The 19425-nt window shown below is 34.6% G+C and overlaps 1 protein-coding gene across 6 annotated transcripts in view; it reads left to right on the top strand.

The window, feature by feature from the left end:
- TUSC3 (tumor suppressor candidate 3) overlaps positions 1 to 19425 on the top strand; it is a 335383-nt gene that overhangs the window by 158097 nt on the left and 157861 nt on the right. Inside the window, exon 1 of one of the 6 annotated variants that reach the window (XM_058441902.1) lies at positions 2510 to 2533. The exons of the other annotated variants lie outside the window; for them this stretch is intronic. The gene's annotated coding sequence lies outside the window, so the exon portion shown is untranslated. Of the gene's footprint in view, positions 1 to 2509; positions 2534 to 19425 lie in introns of those variants that run through there. 6 annotated transcript variants of the gene reach the window in all.

The raw sequence follows: 19425 nt of genomic DNA, 5'->3' as shown, positions 1-19425 counted from the left end.
CTCACAGTGGTTTTGATTTGCTTTTCCCTGATGATCAGTATGTTGCACATTTTTTCAGCTACTTGTTGGCCATTTGTGTATCTTCTTTTTAGAAATGTCTTTTCATATCTTTTGCTCATTTTAATACTAGGTTATTTGTTTATTTGCTTTTGAGGTGTTTGAGTTCTTGTATATTCTGGATATTCGTTCCTTGTTGGATGAGTAGTTTTCAAGTATTTTCTCCCATTCTGTGGGCTGTCTCTTCACTCTGTTGTTTCCTTTGCAGTTCAGAAGCTTTTTAGTTTTATATAGTCCCATTTGTCTATTTTTGTTTCTGTTGTCTGTGCTTTTGAAGTCTTATCAACAAAATCTTTGCTCAGACCAATGTCCTGAAACATTTTCTCAATGTTTTCTTCTAGTAGTTTTATAGTTTTGGGTCTTACACTTAAGTCATTATATTTTGAGTTAATTTTTGTATATGGTGAGAGACAGGGTCCAGTTTCACTTTCTTCATATGGATGGATAGTCAGTTTTTGCAGCACTATTAATTGAAGAGGGTGTCCTTTCCCCAGTGTTTGTTTTTGGCACTTTTGTTGCAAATCAGTTGGCTGTGAATATGTGGATTTATTTCTGGATTGTCTGTTGTGTTCCATTGGCCTTTGTGTCTGCCTTTGTACTAGCACCATGCTGTTTTGGTTATTGTAGCCTTATTGCATTATTTGAAGTTGGGTAATGTGATGCTTCCAGCTTTGTTCTTTTTGCTTAGGATTGCTTTGGTTATTTGGAGTGCAGTTTTTCATTATATAATGACTTTCTTTATCTCTTCTTATTTTCTTACTAAATTTAAAGTCTGTTTGTCAGATGCAAATATGCTACTCCTACACCTTTTGGTTTCCATTTACGTGGAATATATTTTTGTATACCTTTACTTTGAGCCTATATGTGTCTTTACAGGTGACACAAGTTTCTTGTAGGCAGCATACATCCACATCTTGTGTTTTTAATCCATTTATCCAGTCTGTAGCTTTTAATTGGGGAAGTTAAAAATGTTTACATTTTGATTCAGACTCTGTACCTTAACAAGATCCTGAAATGATCCATATGCATGTTAAACTTGGAGAAGCACTGTTTTAGAGAATAGCATAGGTTAAGGTTAGCATGTGGAGCAATTTTGGTAAGTTGATCAATTAGAAACATAAAGATGAAGTTTTAGGAAGGAAAACTATAGCATAAAGAGGGGTTTAACATGAGGTTAATAGTGGCTAATTACAATTTAAATTTTAAATTAATGTTAAATTTGCCTTGAGATAGACAATTAGCTTTCTGCCACATTGGAATTTATAAGTAATGTACTAGATCTATAAGCTAATGCTATTATAACCTTTATTAATTAGGTTCTTAAAGTTCTTAAAACATCTCTACAGTGTAAAGGAAAAAATGCATATCTGATTGTTTTGTTTTTTGTACGTCACTTATAATCATTATCATCTTACAAATAAGCATATAGCCTCAGACAACTTAAGTAATATAGTCAGTGTCCTACCAAAAGTGAGTTAATGGTTGAACCAAGCCATGAACAAAATTCTGATTCTAGAACTTCTTTTGGAAAAGTTCGAAATAAGTATAAAATCTCACTGTCCCTAGTGAGGATACAATAGGAAAGAATGGATCAACTTCACCTTAACTTAATGTAGACTTGATCTTTTTGGTAGGGGTAGATTTCACTTCATAATGTTTGTCTGTAATTTCATGATGCTTCTCTGAAAATTCCATTTAAATTTTGAGTTAGGCCCCACTCTATTAATGTTCTGTTGAAAGCATCTGACTTAGTATTCAGGAGGTCACAAATTGTAACAGAGATGATAGATGACATTTATGGATATTTTAAAATTACCTTAGATAATTCCAATGTACAATTTGCTAATGGTTTACACAGGAGTTTCTGATTGGACTTTTCACTCTGCTCTGGTTTCAGGACTTTGTCTCTTTAAGTCTTTAATTTTGCAGATGAGGAATTCCAGAGGATCTCCAGAGAAGTTTTATAGCCAGTTAATGGCAAAGACAGTTTATGACAAAGTCAAACCCAGGCTTCTTATTATACAGAACCCAAGCTTTAGACCATCATGCCTAGTGAGAGATGTCGTGGGTGAACATTAGCTTTTGTTTTCTTTCTCCCCTGGATTCTAACTTTGTTCTCTTTCCCAGCATCTGAGAAAATAAATTCTTTCTTGGCAATTCCCCCATTAACATTTAATTTTTGTTTTGAATTTTATTTACTATTTTTAGAGGTTCTAGGATAGAAGGAATTTCCCTGAACTCCAGTCTGCCATGTTGCTCTATGTGGGGGATTCTTCAAAGTATTTATAATTTTTTATTTTTATTTATTTATTTATTACTATTATTGGTTTTTGTTTGTTTGTTGCTTTTCTGAGACAGGGTTTTGCTGTGTTGACCAGGCTGGAGTGGTGTGGTGCAATCTCGGCTCATGGCAATCTCTACCTCCTGGGCTCAAGCAATCCACTCACCACAGCCACCCGAGTAGCTGGAACAACAGGTGTGTACCACCGTGCCCGGCTTATTTTTTTGTATTTTTTTAGGAGACGGAGTTTTGCCATGTTGACCAGGCAGGCTGGTGTCAAACTCCTGGATTCAAGCAATCTGCGTGTCTTGGCCTCCCAGAGTGCTGGAATTATATAGGCTTGAGGCGCTGCAACCAGCCTATAATTTGTTTTGCAAGATCTGATATAAAGAAGTAGGAGAAATCTTTGCCATTCTGAGTTTTTACCTTTAAAGTACTTTTAAGAAAGTATGATGCTTGGCATATAGGAGGTGGTGAACAAATGGTAGTTGTTTTTATTTTTGGCATCATTAGGTCCTTTTTTTGGTTATTTCAGAAAATATATTTGAAGATTTAAAAGTTGCCAAAAATGAACAGGTCATTCCTGGGTGTTTTTCAGCTTAATGGTTTGAGGTTTTAATTAAATTAGTTTTTTTACATAACATTTTATTAAAAATAGTTTTTCAATTTTTAAAGATTTGGATAAATTGAGGGTTTATTATGTCTACATGTATGTATTTAAAAAGTTATCCTCACTTAGGCTTTCTCCTATAAAACATGTCATATAGAATAGGTTTTTGGACAAAGTTTAATCTATTCATTTATTAATTTCTGTACCAAAATATGTGTTGGGTAGTTACTATCCAACAGGCAGTGTACAAAACTCTGGAGAAATATTATGAGCAAGATGTGAATACTTCCTGTCAATGTTAATTCTAGTAGAAGACAGAAGTATCAAGCAAGTAAACATACAGTTAAATGTATAAATATTATTTGTCATAAAGTGCTGTTAAAGGAAAACAATAGATTGTTGTGAGGGAGTAATTGGGAAAAGCTTTATTTTTGACTTGTGGAGTCCACATTTCAGTGGAGATCTGACTTTTAAGTAAGAATCTTCCAGACACGAAAGTTCTGTGTAGGGGAGGAATATTCTAGTTTTAATGCAGAGTGAGCCAAGGGGAAAGTGGTTATAAGATTGGAGTGGTAGGCAGAGGCCAGAACATTGTAGCGCCTTCTTAGAAATGCTTCTCAGAAATGCTAAGAAGTTTACTTTTTAAGTGCCAAGAGTAGATGGTCAAAAGTTTAAAGCAAGGAGGTGACATGATCTCTTTTACATTTTAAAGTAATTACTCTTCCAATAATGCAGAGGAAGAATGGGAGAAAACGAGTGGAAATGGGGAAAGCCTTCAGGAGGCACCTATAGTAGTCTGGGCAAGAGATATTGATGGCATGACTAGGCAGCTGTTAGTGTAGATGGAAAGAAGGGAAGGAAAGTTATTCATTGGACTTGGAGATGTAGGAGCTGAGGAAGGAAGGTAATGGCAGATATTTCCTAGATTCTTGACTTGAATAGTTGTTTTCCACTTAGTAAAATGGGAAAAAGTGGAGGAAGGATAGGTTTTGAAAAGAAAGTCAGAAATTCAGTTTGGATCTGTAAATTTTCCTATTCATTTAACAGTGTAGCTCTCAAGGCAGACAATTGCATATTATAATAGCAGTTACAACTATTGCTTATTAAGCTTTTTCTGTGTGAATAGCACTTGATATGGTTTGGATATTTCTCCTCTCCAAATCTCATGTCAAAATGTGATCCCCAGTGTTGGAGGCGGCACTTGGTGGGAGGTGTTTGGGTCATGGTGGTGGATCCCTCATGAATGGCATAGTGCCCTCCTCGTAGTAATAAGTGAGTTCTAATTGTTGGTTCATGTGAGAGCTGGTTGTTTAAAGGAGTCTGCCACCTCCTCCTCAGTCTCTTTTGCTCTCTCTCACCATGTGATACATTGGCTTCCCCTTTGTCTTCTACCATGATTGTGAGCTTCCTGAGGCCTCATCAGAAGCCAAGCAGATGCTGACACCATGCTTGTACAGCTTGCAGAGCTGCTAGCCAAATAAACTTATTTTCTTTATAAATTATCAAATTTTAGATATTCCTTTATAGCAATGCAAAATGTACTAACAGCTCTGTTCTGAGTTCTTGTATTAATTCAAGCCTTACAACAAACATGTGATATAGGTACTACCCTTAATCCTCATTTTAAAGATGAGGAAAATGAGGCAAGATGAATTATTTCACTTAAGCTAGCCAGCCAGTACTGTTGTGATCAGGATTCAAACTCAGGCTTTCTGGTTCTTGAGCCCATGCGCTTAAAAGCACTTAGCTATAGTGCTTATGAATTTTGAGTGTGAGGAAAGGTCAGGTTTGGGGGGATGAACATTTTTGGATCATTAGCCTGTAGATAATATTTAACATAAACTCTTTATTATATATTAATGTGCTTTTTAAAAAAAAATTATTTTTGAGACAGAGTCTCAATCTGTTGCCCAGGCTGGAGTGCAGTGGTGCGATCTCGGCTCACTGCAGCCTCCGCCTTCTGGGTTCAAGCGATTCTTCTGCCTGAGCCTCCCGAGTAGCTGGGATTATAGGCATGTGCGACCACGCCTGGCTAATTTTTGTAGTTTAAGTAGAGGCAGGGTTTCACCATGTTTGCTAGGTTGGTCTCGAACTCCTGACCTCAGGTGATCCACCTGCTTCGGCCTCCCAAAGTGCTAGGATTACACGCGTGAACCACCACACCCGGTTAGTATATTAGTGTGCTTTTAAACAATGTTTATCACTTACTAAAATAATATGGCTATATTTTCACCATGATTAGAGCATTGTTATATACTTCCATTGAGATATCCAAGTAAGCCATTAATAATTATGTATACATCATCTACATTCTGAGTTCATTGTTAGTTTTTAAACTTTGTTTAAAGTTGAAACCATTTGAGTTATTTGCCATGTATTGTCCCAAAGATTAATTTAATAATACAATTGTAATCCACATAGCCATAATTTTTTCCTCATAGGTCTGTTATCTATGCCTTCATTTCTTGTGGTCTTTCCTCATTTCTACCATTATATTGAAATTATTTTGTTAATTTTCAGTTTTTCCCTTTCTACATCCAAGATCCTTTTCTTTGATTCTTTATGCTCTGTGCACTATTGTTTACCATTGTCCAGTCCCTCCTTTCTTACTCTCTTCCTTACATTTTAACTGCTTCCATCCCTTTCTTTTCTTCTTCACCAATCAGAATGCTAATTGTGAGGATCTGCTCCTGATCATTAAAATCACTGTATCTCCCTGTCACTGTTTCTCTATAACTAACTTTGTCATGTACTAATGATACTATATGATGAGATATTTTATGTATCTTTTCTCCTCAACTTGTATACTACTTGTATACCCTTTCTCCCTGACTTGTATATTACTGTAATTACACATTTAATAGGCCACGTAAAGTTGTCCCATTGTTCTGTGCAATTTTTAATTTGTCTGATTTTTTATTTTAGATTCCTTTTTTTGGAATGGCTTCAGTTTAATCTTTTCATCTGCTGTTAATTCCTTCTACTGTATTTTTTATTTCAGATGTTGTAGTTTTCATCTTTAGAAGTTTGGCTTTTTTTTATATCTCTATACTGAATATTTTGAGCATGTAGATTATAGTTTAATGTGCTTCTCTGGTAATTTTAACATCAGTGTCAGTTCTGGGTTGGTTTTGATTGATTGATGTTGTTTCCTATGATGGAATGTATTTTCCTGCTCTTTTGCATGCCTCAATATGTTTAATTGGATGATAGGCATTGTACATTTTGTTGGATGCTTGATTATTTTGTCTTCCTGTGACTATCGTTGAGGTTTGTTCTGGCTGTGATGCAAGCAAGTATTTTGATCCTTTAAGTTCTTGATTATAAGATTTGCTAGGCAGGATTGGAGCAACATTCATTGTAGGGATAATTATTCCCTACTATTGCCAGAACATCTGAATACTCTACATAATGTCTTATGAATGAGATTTTTCAGTCTGAATGGTGGAGCAGGCACTATTACTTGTCCTGTGTGAGTGTTGGATACTACTCTTATGAAGCAAGTTAGCTGTGCACTAGTTATCAACTTGAGTTTGGTGAGATGGAATATCTTTTTATGCAACAAGTTATATAAGACAGATTTATTACTTACAGGCAGGCAGCAGAGGACCACAGAAGCCTAGGATTCTTTGCTGGTTGCCCACGGCTCAGGGAGACTTCATGGGACAGATGGAGTTTTGACTGTATGTGCATCATCTGCACTGCAATTGAGGGACCCTGGAAAGTTGTCTACCCTAGGTTTTACACTTTGGGGCAATATGATACTCTGGGCTAAAGCTCTGAAGGACATCCTGTTTCTAAGGGGGACTGGAACAGCACTTGGGCTAGTCCCACCAGTCCTTCCCTTTCTCAGAATATTGCATTCCCACCACTTTGTTATTCTCAAACTGCAAGTGAGAAAAATATGGAAAGCTGGGCTCTTAAGGCCATTTGGAGAACTGTCCTGTAGTTCTCATTATACCTTCAGATAGATACTTTTCCCAGCCTCTGGTAATTTCTTTACACATAGGATCTGATCAGCATTCAGCTGAATACTCAAGGGGAATCTCTAGATTTCCAGACTTCTCTTTGTGTAAATCTTTCCTCTTTAGTACTACTCTGCCCTGTGATTCTAGGTGCCTTGGTTACCTGGACTTTCCACTCTGTTTCCATAGCTCAGGAATCAGCTGGTCTCTGCCTGTACTCTCCCTCTCTGTGCTGTAGGCTTGAATCTCTCAAGGGAGTAGGGTGGAACGGTCATAGGGCTGGCTCACTTTGTTCCCTGTCTCTTAGGCATCAGCTTCTTTTATATCCTGATGACCAGAGTCCTGAAAACTGTTACATATATTTTGTTTCCTTTTGTTTGTTTGTTTCAGGCAGGTGGGCAAATCAGTCCCTTTTGCTGTATCTTTGCCAGAAATGGAAGGAGTATATTTGCTGTTGCTATTTCACAAGCATCCAGAGATTGATAAGAGAAATGGGAGGAAGTCATTTTTAAGCCTAGTGTAATACAATGTGGCACTTATTTTAGCTTTCTCCTTCTGTAAGATTTTCTCAAAAATTCAAGAAGTAAAATTCTAGTATGTGTGTGGAAGTAAAAATAGACTTAAGATAATTTTTTTAGTTTTACAAGTTGTACTTCTGCTATCTTTACTGTAAGAAAAAATCCAATCTTAATAAGGTCCAGGTATGCCATAGGAACATAGTGATTTGACCAATTGAATAGTAATGGTCCCAAAGGTGTATCTTTAACGTATTTCTTCAGGACTTTAGAATTAAGGTTGCGGGTAAAACAGGTCCAAGGTTATAGCCAGTATTCTTACATGTAGTTTGAAAGTTTTCTAGTCTCTCATCTAAAGTAATATAACATTTATTTTCTCAGAATGAGTTTACAAGAGGCGTTAAAAAATCTAAGTATTCTTTCCTATTTTATAGTCACACGTTCTAATTGGGAACATATATCCATCTATAATAATGATATGAAATTTTTGAAATGGTTATCTTTTTAAAAGTTTACTTCATTTGGATAATTGCTCAGAGAAGGAAAAATATGCCATGTTTTTAGGGGTGTTTTAGTAAAAAATTATTTGGAACTTCAGTTAACGTGCCATGTAAGAGTAGTACAGTACACGGGTTTGAACTGCACACATCCATTTTTACATAGAATTTTTCTCAACCAAATGCAGCTGAAGACCCTGTATTCGTGGATGCAAAACCTGTGGATACAGAGGGCTGACTTCTCTTATATGCAGGTTCCTCAAGACCAACTGCAGGGCTTGAGTATATGCAGATTTTGGCATGTGGGGTGTCTGAGAACCAATACCCTGTATATACTGAGGAATGACTATAATTTTAAGATACTGTGGGGCACACTGTAAGTTGTAACCTTAATTTTTAACACTGTTATTATGTTAATATCTTCATATATTAATTACAGTTATATTTTTAATTGATTTTATTTAATTGATTTATAAAGAGGTGTTGAGAATGGGAGATGTGGTGTGGGTATTCGGAGAATTTATGTTGCTGAACTGATTGGATATAATGTTTTGGTTGGAGTTAAATATAGTTGTGTTACTGAAAACTCTTTTTCTCCCTTCCCTAAATGTTTTATGAAATAAAAATCTTCTAATTGTATTTAATTATTATTTCAAATAATAGAAGATCTTTCTTAATTTAACATAGTTGGCTGCAGGCTGTGATAGATACTGTGTAGCATGTGACAAGGTTAATAGTCCAATTTAAAGCTTGGTTAGGTAGCACCAATTGAAAGTTAATAATTAGTTGTGGAAGGCTGAAGAAAAGCTGGGTCAGTTCAGCAGAAGTCAGACTTGTCTGAGAATGTCAGCAGGGGTAGTATAGTAGGAAGAGGTCAGAGACACAGTGATAAATAGAATATGGAGATGCGGTAGCACCTTGTCCAAGGTCAGAATCATGACAGTAGAAAGAGAGGCTAACTTGATAATAGAGATTTGCTGCAGATTTTAATGGCGGTGATTTAAGTTTCTCTCAGTCCAACCCGGGATCTGTCTACACTAATTTTGAAACCTATGGCCCTTACATCTTAAGAGATCTAAATCAATATTATTTTGTTTATCAGAGTATAATCTGGGAAGATTTTCCTCGAAGTAAACTTGGTATTCTTCTTGAGCCAATTAGAGACTGCGTTCCTAAGTATTAGTTACTAGTATGTGTATGTTTTTCAGTTTATGCTATGCTAATTTATCGAGAACATTCACATATTTTTTCTTTGTCTTTCTTTAAATTATTCCCTTTGGCACAGTGAACTTTAAGTTAAAAATCTTTGCAAATCAGTTTTTAAAATAATTAAGCCTGTAAAATACTAACAACATCTAAAATACTAACAACATCTAAAATACTAGTTTTATAAGCTTTGAGCGTTGGATATGTATAGTAAGCTAAATACACATTGATATTTAGATTGACAGTAGTTAGGAAAACAAAACCTTAATGAATGTGTTCTTTGAAAATGACCAGATATCTGATATTGGAATTAAGATATATACTTGAAAGCATATGGCTGAGTCTTAATTTCTTGACGTCTAGTGATTCCGTACTTTATCATTTGTCAGAAATGAGTATGGCCTACATTTTTCAGGCATTTGGATTTCTAAATTGGTAATGGGGAAAAACATTAGTTAATATTGTCCCTTAATTTTAGATAATAGTATATAGTTAATGTTTATTGATCAGCATTTGTATCTGTATATTTACACACATGCACACACGACACTTAGCTGTGTCCTAGCATTGATATTTTCAAATTGCTTTTCACGTAAGTTTGTTGTTTCTAGATTCAACATAAATAATTGCTTTGAGCGTCAAGTTATTTCTTCAAGAGTTTCTGGTTGAGTAAATATGGTTGAAAGCAGAGTTTACAGAGCATAATATCAGTTGGGATTTTATGTGATCTTTGTCATTATCTAGAACCTCATCTCTTCCCCGTCCTCACACTCCATCCAAATGTTTATTAATTAATACATTGAAAGTTTTTCCTCTGGCTTTTTTCTTGTTCTATACATATTTTGCATGATACTTTACCATTAAAAATAAAATACCATTTTGTTTGCAGTAGATTTAGATTCACAGCAAAGTTGAGAGGAAGGTACAGAGATTTTTTAATCTACCTGTTACCTCCGCACTTGCATCATCTCCATCATTATCAGTATGCCTACCAATGTGGTACATTTGTTAAAATTCCTGAACCTACATTGATACATCGTAATTACCCAAAGTCTGTACTTTGTATTAGGGTTCATTCTTGGTGTTGTATATTCTTTGGGTTTGGATAAATGTTTAAGGAAGTGTGTCCATCATTATAATGGATAATACCGTAAAAGTCCTCTGTGTCTCACCTATTCATACCTCCTCCTTCTCCAGTCTCCAACCTCTGGCAACCAGTGATCTTTTTACTGTCTTCATAGTTTTCCCTTTTTCAGAATGTTATAACGTTGGAATCCTACAGTACATAGCCTTTTCAGATTGGCCTCTTTCACTTAGTAATGTACATTTAAGTTTTCTCTATGTTTTTTTTTTTTGTGATTTTTTGGCTCATTTCTTTATAGCACTGAATAATCTATTGTTTGGATGTACCAGTTTATTTACCCATTCACTTACCAGAGGATGTCATGGTTGCTTCTGAGTTTTGGCAGTTATGAATAAAGGTGCTATCAACACTTATTTACAGGTTGTTTTTTTTTTTTTGGAGTCGGTGGTTCTTCTTTTAATGAAGTTTTTTTTTTTCTAACTTTTTTGTTATTATACTTTAGGCTTTAGGGTACATGTGCACAATGTGCAGGTTTGTTACGTATGTATCTATGTGCCATGTTGTTTTGCTGCACCCATTAACTCGTCATTTGGCATTAGGTATATCTCCTAATGCTGTCCCTCCCTCTCCCCCCACCCCACAACAGTCCCCGGAGTGTGATGTTCCCCTTCCTGTGTCCATGAGTTCTCATTGTTCAGTTCTCACCTATGAGTGAGAACATGCGGTGTTTGGTTTTTTGTCCTTGCGATAGTTTACTGAGAATGATGTTTTCTAGTTTCATCCATGTCCCTACAAAGGACATGAACTCATCATTTTTTATGGCTGCATAGTATTCCATGGTGTATTTACAGGTTTTTGTGTGGACCTAAGTATTCAATTCCCTTTGAGTAGATCCCAAGGAATGCGTTTGCTGGATCAAGTGGTTAAAATTATGGTAATTTTATAAGAAACTGCCAAACTATCTTGCAAAGTGCCTTTACCATTTTGTATTCCTACCAGCAATGAATGAGAGTTCCTGCTGCTACACATCCTCTCCAGCAGTTGAAATTGTCAGTGGTCTGGATTTTGGTCATTCTAATAGGTTTATAATTGTCTTAATTTGCATTTCCCTGATGACATGTAATGTGGAGCATCTTTTTATGTGCTGGTTTGCTATTTGTATATCTTCTTTGGTGAGGTATCTCTTAAGGTCTTTGGCCCGTTTTAAAATTGGGTTGTTTTGTTCTTATTGATGAGTTTTAAGAGGTCTTTGTGTATTTTTGTAACAGTTCTTTATCAGATGTGTCTTTGGCAAATATTTTCTCCCAGTTTGTGCGTTGTCTTCTTATTTCTTTGACCATTTCTTTTGGAGAGCAGGAGATTTAAATTTTAATGAATTTTAATGAAGTCTAGTTTATTATTTCTGTCATGGATCCTGCCTTTGGTATATCTAAAAAGTCATCGCCATGCCCAGTTATCTAGGTTTTCTTTTATGCTGTCTTCTAGTAGTTTTATAGTTTTGCATTTCCCATTTAGGTCTGATTCATACAGAGTTAACTTTTGTGAGGGGTGTAAAGTCTAGATTCATTTTTTTGCATGTAGATATCCACCTGTTCTAGCATCGTTTGTTGAGATTATCTTTGCTCCATTGTATTGCTTGTGTTGTTTTTTTTTATTTTTGTCAAAGATCAGTTGATTATGTCAGTTTGTTTCTTGGCCGTCTATTCTGTACTGCTGAGCTGTTGGTTATTTTGCCAGTACCCCACAGTCTTTATTATTGTAACTTTGTAGCGTATCTTGAGGTTGGATGTTGGGAAGTATCCTCCAAGGTTGTTCTTCTCCTTAAATGTTGGTTGGCTATAATGGCTCTTTTACTTCTCCAAATAAGCTTTGTCTATCATCACTTGTTAGTTCCAAGAGGTTTCTTGTTGATTCTTTTGAATTTTCTGCAAGACAGTCATGCCATCTGAAAATAAAGGCAGGTTTATTTCTTCTTTAGTAATCTGTGTACCTTTTATTTCATTTTCTTGTCTTACTGCATTAGCTGGAGCTTTCAGTATGATGTTGAAAACAAGTGGTAGAGGGGACACTGGACAATGCTTTTTAAAACAAAGCAATTATTTTATAAGCATTTGTTTGTCATATAAAATTCTAATTCATTTTCCAAATATATTTTCTATTAGAAAAATATAGTCTATGGAAGACCATTTGACAGTAGGGATAATTATGGCATTTGTAATGACAGCAAGATAAAATAATATTGTGGTAGTAATGGTAATTAAGAAAAATCTTGAATACTGAATTAGAATAAAAAATGGAGATGCTTCACTTAAGGACAGACAGGTTTGATTAGGATGTCAGTAGGCTTAGAGAATATGAACATAATCCTAACCCATTTAAAGGAAAATTAGAATTGGGTAGTGATTCTTAGTTTATTTTGTGTGGAAATTTCTCTTCCTTGGTACATTTTTATCATTATTGTGACCAGTACGTTTGTTAGGCAAATCGAAGATACTGTATTATTCTTGTTTTCTTTGTCTTAGTGGGTTACAGATTAAAATAAATTGGATGGGAGATAGGGGAGAGGGATAAACACACATGAACATTTCAGGAGGTGACTCAGTAATGGTTATAAGATACGAAGTATGAGATACTTTTTGCTATGTAAGTTAAGAGTTAAGGCCAGACGCGGTGGCTCACGCTTGTAATCCCAGCACTTTGGGAGGCCGAGGCGGGAGGATCATGAGATCAGGAGATCAAGACCACGGTGAAACCCCATCTCTACTAAAAATACAAAAAAATTAGCCGGGTGTAGTGGCGGGCACCTGTAGTCCCAGCTACTCGTAGAGGCTGAGGCAGGAGAATGGCGTGAACCTGGGAGGCGGAGCTTGCAGTGAGCCGAGATTGCGCCACTGCACTCCAGCCTGGGCGACAGAGCGAGACTCCGTCTCAAAAAAAAAAAAAAAAGAGTGAAAATCACTATCTCTTCTTGCACCCTCTCAACAAATAGTTAAGCTACTAGCTGTAGTAATGTTTATTTTGTTAGCATTATTTATCTTGCTTATAAAGGAGTTTTATTCTTTGTAGAGTGGTTAAATGTGCTATCAGTGTAAAATTGCTTAATAACAATAGAAATGATGAACCCAAATTGCATAATAATAATTTTACATATTGAGAGCCAATGTGTACACATACTGTGCTAAATACTTTGTATTCAGTTAAAATAATATTTTTTCTCAGAAGAAATACACAGGTTCACTGAAATCAAAAGAAGTAATTCAGAGTGCAAGCTGTAACACTAGAGAACTGTAAAATATGAATTAACTTTGTTAAAGGTCAGCAGATTTGTTACAGTATCCATAGGTAGCAAGCTTGAGGTTAGTCTGTTACCTAAAACATTCTTAGTAGGAGGAATTCTTAACTCATTTCCAAAGACTATTATTTTGACAGGCAGTATTTGAATTTACTTCTTATCATGGCTGGGTAATTTATATTCGAATTTGTCAGTCTGTAAAATGCATTGTCTCCTCCCCCTTGCCTATAAAAAACCATTTCCTCAAACTGTTCTGTGACCAGTGTGCACCTGTAGTAGAGATGGAAGGCCCGAGTGTCTAAAGCAACAGGTTGATAGTTTGAATGGATCTAGGGAGAGATCCAGGCACACTGAAGAAGCAATAATTTATTAGTGACTCCCTTGTAGTGGCAGAGGCTGGCAACCCAAAACATGACAGCAAAACTGAAATGCTTTCTTTGGAGAATTTTTGGTTGTTTTAGAAGTTAATAAGCTGGAGGCCACACAGCTGATCAGGGGTAGAAAGTGGATTACTTCCATAATTATTTATATTTAAATTTGATACCTTTTTCCTAAGCTTATTACCTATTTATAAAATCTATTATGTAGCAATAGGGGCATTGCTTTATTATTAGGTTCAAGGCAAATCTTAGGAGACCGGGAAGGAAGTAAAGAAATGTACAGTGGTATTATGTATAGTAACAATGGTTCTAATGTAATGAATGGTTTAGGAGCTTTCCTGAGTTTCTGAAGTAATTATGGGTTTTGAGATTTTATGGCTTGCTTTCTACCAGTTTTTATGGATAGATTTGTATTGTGTGTATATATTGTATAAGAATATGTTCGTATAATATTGTGGTTATTTATTTTTTTTAGTTTCCAGAATTAACTGACATGCAGAACTAGCATTTATTTGTACATTATAATTTGTATCAGTTGAGTATCCCTGATCTAAAAATATGATGTCTGCCTGAAATCTGACCCTAAACCCAAAACTTTTTGAGCACTGACATGATGCTCAAAGGAAATGCTAATTGAAACATTTTGGATTTCACATTTTAAGAATAAAGATGCTCAGTCAGTAGCCATCCTGAAAACATTCCAAAGTCTGAAAAAAGTCTGAAGTCCAAAATGCTTCTGTTTCTGAGCATTTTGGATGAGGGATACTCAGTCTGTATATAGGCCTTCCCTTATGAATAAATCTATTTTCTTATTGCCTGTTGTTCGTGCAGAACTATGTAGCTTTTGTGGATTCTAGCGCAGAATATATGATTAAAGTTTGATTTGTCTGGACAAACTTCCATCATGAATTTTAATGCAGTTATGAGGAAAAATATTAAATAGGTTTTTTCCCCACAGTTTATCAAATGGATTGTACTTTTTACATCTTACATTTTACATCTACTTGTGAAAAGTATTGTGTTTATTTAGAGGTGGTGTTTACATCTCTTGGTGTAAAGAGGAAGTAATGTAGAGCTGTGAGATAAGTAACATGGGGTTCGCAGACAGGCACAGGTACCTATCTTTGTGATACTGTGCAAATTGCCTAATCTTGTTGAATGTAGTTGTAATAGGTGCTGTCTTTTTGGGTTGTGAAGATTAAAATATTTATGTGTGTGTATATATATATGTGTGTGTATGTATACGTGTGTATACATATGTACAGAAAATATGGGTTGGGTGGAACCTAATATGTAGTGTGAGTTTAACTTAGATTAGCGATTTTTATTATCACTTGTTATTAATTGTATTCGTTTTATACAAAGAAAAAAGGAACTGAAAGTGATCCGTGGAAAAGTAAAAGTAGATTATTGCGTTGTAACATAAATAAAAAATAAAAACCTAAGTGTTAATAACACTTAAATGTTAGTAGATTAGGAGTATATTTTACGATATCAAGGTAGGGAAGGTCTTTTGAAATAAGACTGAGAGAAGTACAAGTTATAAATAAGTGGATTCTGTTGGACCACAGTAAACAACGAAAAGTCTGTGTGACAAAGGAGACCATAAGTAAATTGATATGTCAAGTCCTAGACAGAAGATATCGTAGTTGCCACACATGTAGTTAATTACTAATACATGAGTAGTTAATTACCAATCAAGAACAACTACAAATTAATAAGAAAAGAGAACCCGATTGAAAAATGGATAATCTGATCACAGTTTATCACCGGAACCTGAGTTGTTAATAAACAATATGTGTATAATGTCATTAAACATCATGGATATGAAAATTAGAGGAATATTGAGATGCTATTTGTTACTTTTCATCCCGGCAACAGAATGCAAAAAGTCTGGCAGTGTTAGTGTTGATAAGTATGTGGGAAAATGGGATCCCACATGTTGCTGGTAGGAGTTAGTTTGGAAAAACAGTTTGGTAATATCTTGTAATTGGTTAGTAAGTTTTTGTATTCTGTGGGTGTATTTGACAGGCTGGTGAATGAAGCCTATGTACTTCTTTGCAGAAAAATTTTTTAAATGCAATATATAGGATTATAAGAGGTAGTCATATTGAAATACCATTACTACAATATAAAAATATGATATAGTAATATTTTTATGAAGAAATTTTATAACAAGAATTTAGTGACAGATCTGATAACCATTACAGTTTCAAAATGATGATCATCATGGACTGTGTCTTTAGATATCAGCAACGAATGGAATGGAATAGGAAAGTGCCTGCGATTCCTATGGTTTACCAAGTCACAGGGATTGCTAATTCTGTTTTTTTTTTTTTTTTTTTTTTCTTATAATTGAAATGTTAAATTTTAGAGACTTAATGTAAATGAAGAATTTTTTCCCCCTTTTCAAGTTTATCAGCTCCTTGAGTTAGAATCATAGAACTTACAGATGCCAGTTTAAGAACCCTTTTGACTTTTACTCATGAAGAATGATAGTGATTCTATTATTGCTTGTTAGAAAAATGAGAAAGCCTATGTGACCATTATTAAGAGAAATGGAAAAATGTAATATATTAATATGATGGGGTACCCTACAGCAATGGAAATAAATGACTTACCTGTAAGCGTCAATATGCAGAGGTTTCTAAAACAAAAGTTTGAATTAAAAGTTTCAGTATGATATTGAGACACAGTATTATACGAATTAAAGACATATGTAACATTTTATTGTATGGTTTTTGATTTTATGTACCTGTTTATGGGCGCGTCTTTATACACATAAAGATAGATTTGAGAAGAATAATGTTTTTAGTTTAGTGGAGAAGGGGGGGGGAGTAAGATGGGATAAAGGAATTCTGATGTACCTGTAATATTTTAATTATGTATGTTAAGAAACCAAATAGATTGCAAACAAACAGACTTTATTCGATGATAATTGTCATTGATGAGTACATGGGTTTTTGTTTTATTATTATTTGTGCTTTTCTGCATTAAAATAGTTCCCCAAATTCTCAAAATAATAGTTATTAACAAGAAAATATTTTCTTATAATTATTGTAAATATTTTAATAAAAATACAAGCGGCACCAAGGTAGATTATCAGTTGCAAAGGGGATTAACTTTTGTCATTTGCTTCAGGTACATGAATAATTCAGTTTACTGAATAATTACTGAATTAATTGTTTTCTAGTTAATGCCAAGTGTTTCTTGCATTTTGGTTTTCTATTTAGAATGTCAAAGTAAGCCTTTGAACAGTCATTGATATTTATCGTAGCAGAATGTAAACTCTCTGAATATGGTTAGGACTGTGGTATTCTGTAGTAGCTTAATAGCCCTAAATTTTTCTGTATTTGCCATTTTTATCACCAGAGAATCTCAAAACTTTATCTTACAGGACCCAGGAAAATGGTTTTATTTGTTGGGCTTATATTGGTTTCTTGTATCTGTTTTTCTCTAATGGTTCACTAAATTAGTTTTGAAATATCTGGGATTGCTTTCTTCAGTTTTTTGGTAAAGAAATACATAAAACTGGTTATTGTAGAGAAGTTCTGATACTCTAGGTCATTTTTACTGAAATGAACTAAGGTGTTAGTCAATAAAGATGAATGTAGTAGTGACTGTGAAAGTTAGAATATAATGAAACGTCCTCATTTTCTCAAACAGCAGGCTGACCCCAAGCGTGAAGTGAGCATAGCTTCCAAAAGAGTAGAATCAATCAATAGATGGGAAGCTCAGTATAGGGACAGCAAAGAAGCACAGAGTAACTCATGGCGCTACCTGGCTTTGTTTCATATCTTTTCCTAGAGGAATCAAAATTACTTGTCTTTTAGTTATTCTTTTTTTGGATGTCTCTTCAACGGTCTCTAACTGGCAATAACTGTTGTTTTATTGTTTATAAAGCAATACAGGTAAACATTTCAAATCACATGATTCATAAAGTAAAAATAAACATAACCATTTATCTTCTCCTCTAGAAGGAAACCATTATCGATTTGCTACACAGTTGACCGTTGAACAACGTGGGTGTGAACTGCGTGGGTCTCTTTATACATAGATTTTTTTCAAATCAATATATTGTAAAATTTTTTGAAGATAGGTGACAATTTGAAAACATTCTAAGATGGACTGCATTGCCTTACAAATACCGAAAAAAATGGAGAACAAAGTATGTCAAGAGGGCATAAAATATACATACATACTAGTCTATTTTCATCATTTACTACCCTAAAATATACGCAAATCTATTATAAAAAGCTCGAAACTTATCAAAACTTAGACACACAGTTACAGATCACAGATGGCACCACTTGCAGTTGAGAGAAATGTAAACAAACATAAGGTTGCCATATTAAATCACAACTGCATAAAATTAACTGTAGTACATAATAGGCTACTGTTATAACTTCGTAGCCATGTTCTGTTGCTGTTGGGGCGAGCTTAAGTGTTGCAGTAGCCACTTAAAATGCCTTATGGCACTGATCATCTCCACGTGAGCAGTTCGTCTCTCCAGTGAGTTGCATATTGCAGTAAACAGTGATCACCCGGGGTTCTCCTGTATTTTTCATTCTGTTTAATAGTGTAAACCTTGAATAACACCATGGGACCCATACAAAATGCCACTAGGGATGCTGGAAGCGCTCCCAGGAAGTAGTCAAGTCATGACATTACAAGAAAAAGTTGAGTTGCTTGATAGATAACATAGATTGAGACCTGTACCTGTGGTTGCTCCCATTTTAAACAGATGGTTCATCTTGTAAGCAGGTGACAGAAACTTACAGTATGAGTAAATACAATACAGTACTGTAAATGTATTTTGTCTCATGATTTCTAAGTAACATTTTCTTTAGCTCACTTTACTGTAAGAATATTGCATATAATACATGTACAAAATCTGTGTGAATTGACTATGTTGTTGGTAAGGGTTCTGGTCAGCAGGAAGCTTTTAGTAGTCAATTTTTGGGGGTCAACACTTACACGTGATTTTTGACTGTGTGGGTGCCCCTAACCTTCCCATTGTTCTGTATTATTTCAAATATTTAGCATGTATGTAAAAAAGTTAATGAGTGAATAGGTACACACAAATTGTGGATATTCTTGTAGGTAAGTCTGTTTCATCTTGTTAAATAACTATAATCCTGTCTTGTTTCATACCATATTATGATGTAATCTAATTCCTCTCTGTAGGCATAAATATTACATCCAAATACTTGGAATTATGAACAGTGCTTCAGTGAATATCCTTTTATATTTATATATTTTATATATATTATATATTATATAATATATATTAAATATTTTAATTATATTAAATATATATTAAATATTAATTATATTAAATATATATTAAATATTAAATATAGTTAAATATTAAAATATTAAATATATATTTTATATTTATTTCTTATCCTTTTATATTGCTGAAGTAAAGGAAACACACATTTAAAACTTCATATGTTTTATAAATGTGACTTCTTGAAAGATGTTACCAATGCATAGCCATATTGTATCCCTTGATACAGTTTTAACTTACGTTTT

The sequence above is a fragment of the Hylobates moloch genome, unplaced genomic scaffold (genome assembly GCF_009828535.3).
Source record: "Hylobates moloch isolate HMO894 unplaced genomic scaffold, HMol_V3 SCAFFOLD_8, whole genome shotgun sequence".
NCBI lineage: Eukaryota > Metazoa > Chordata > Mammalia > Primates > Hylobatidae > Hylobates > Hylobates moloch.
The sequence above is the reverse complement of the archived record's forward strand: the minus strand, read 5'-3'. Positions and strand labels throughout refer to the sequence as shown.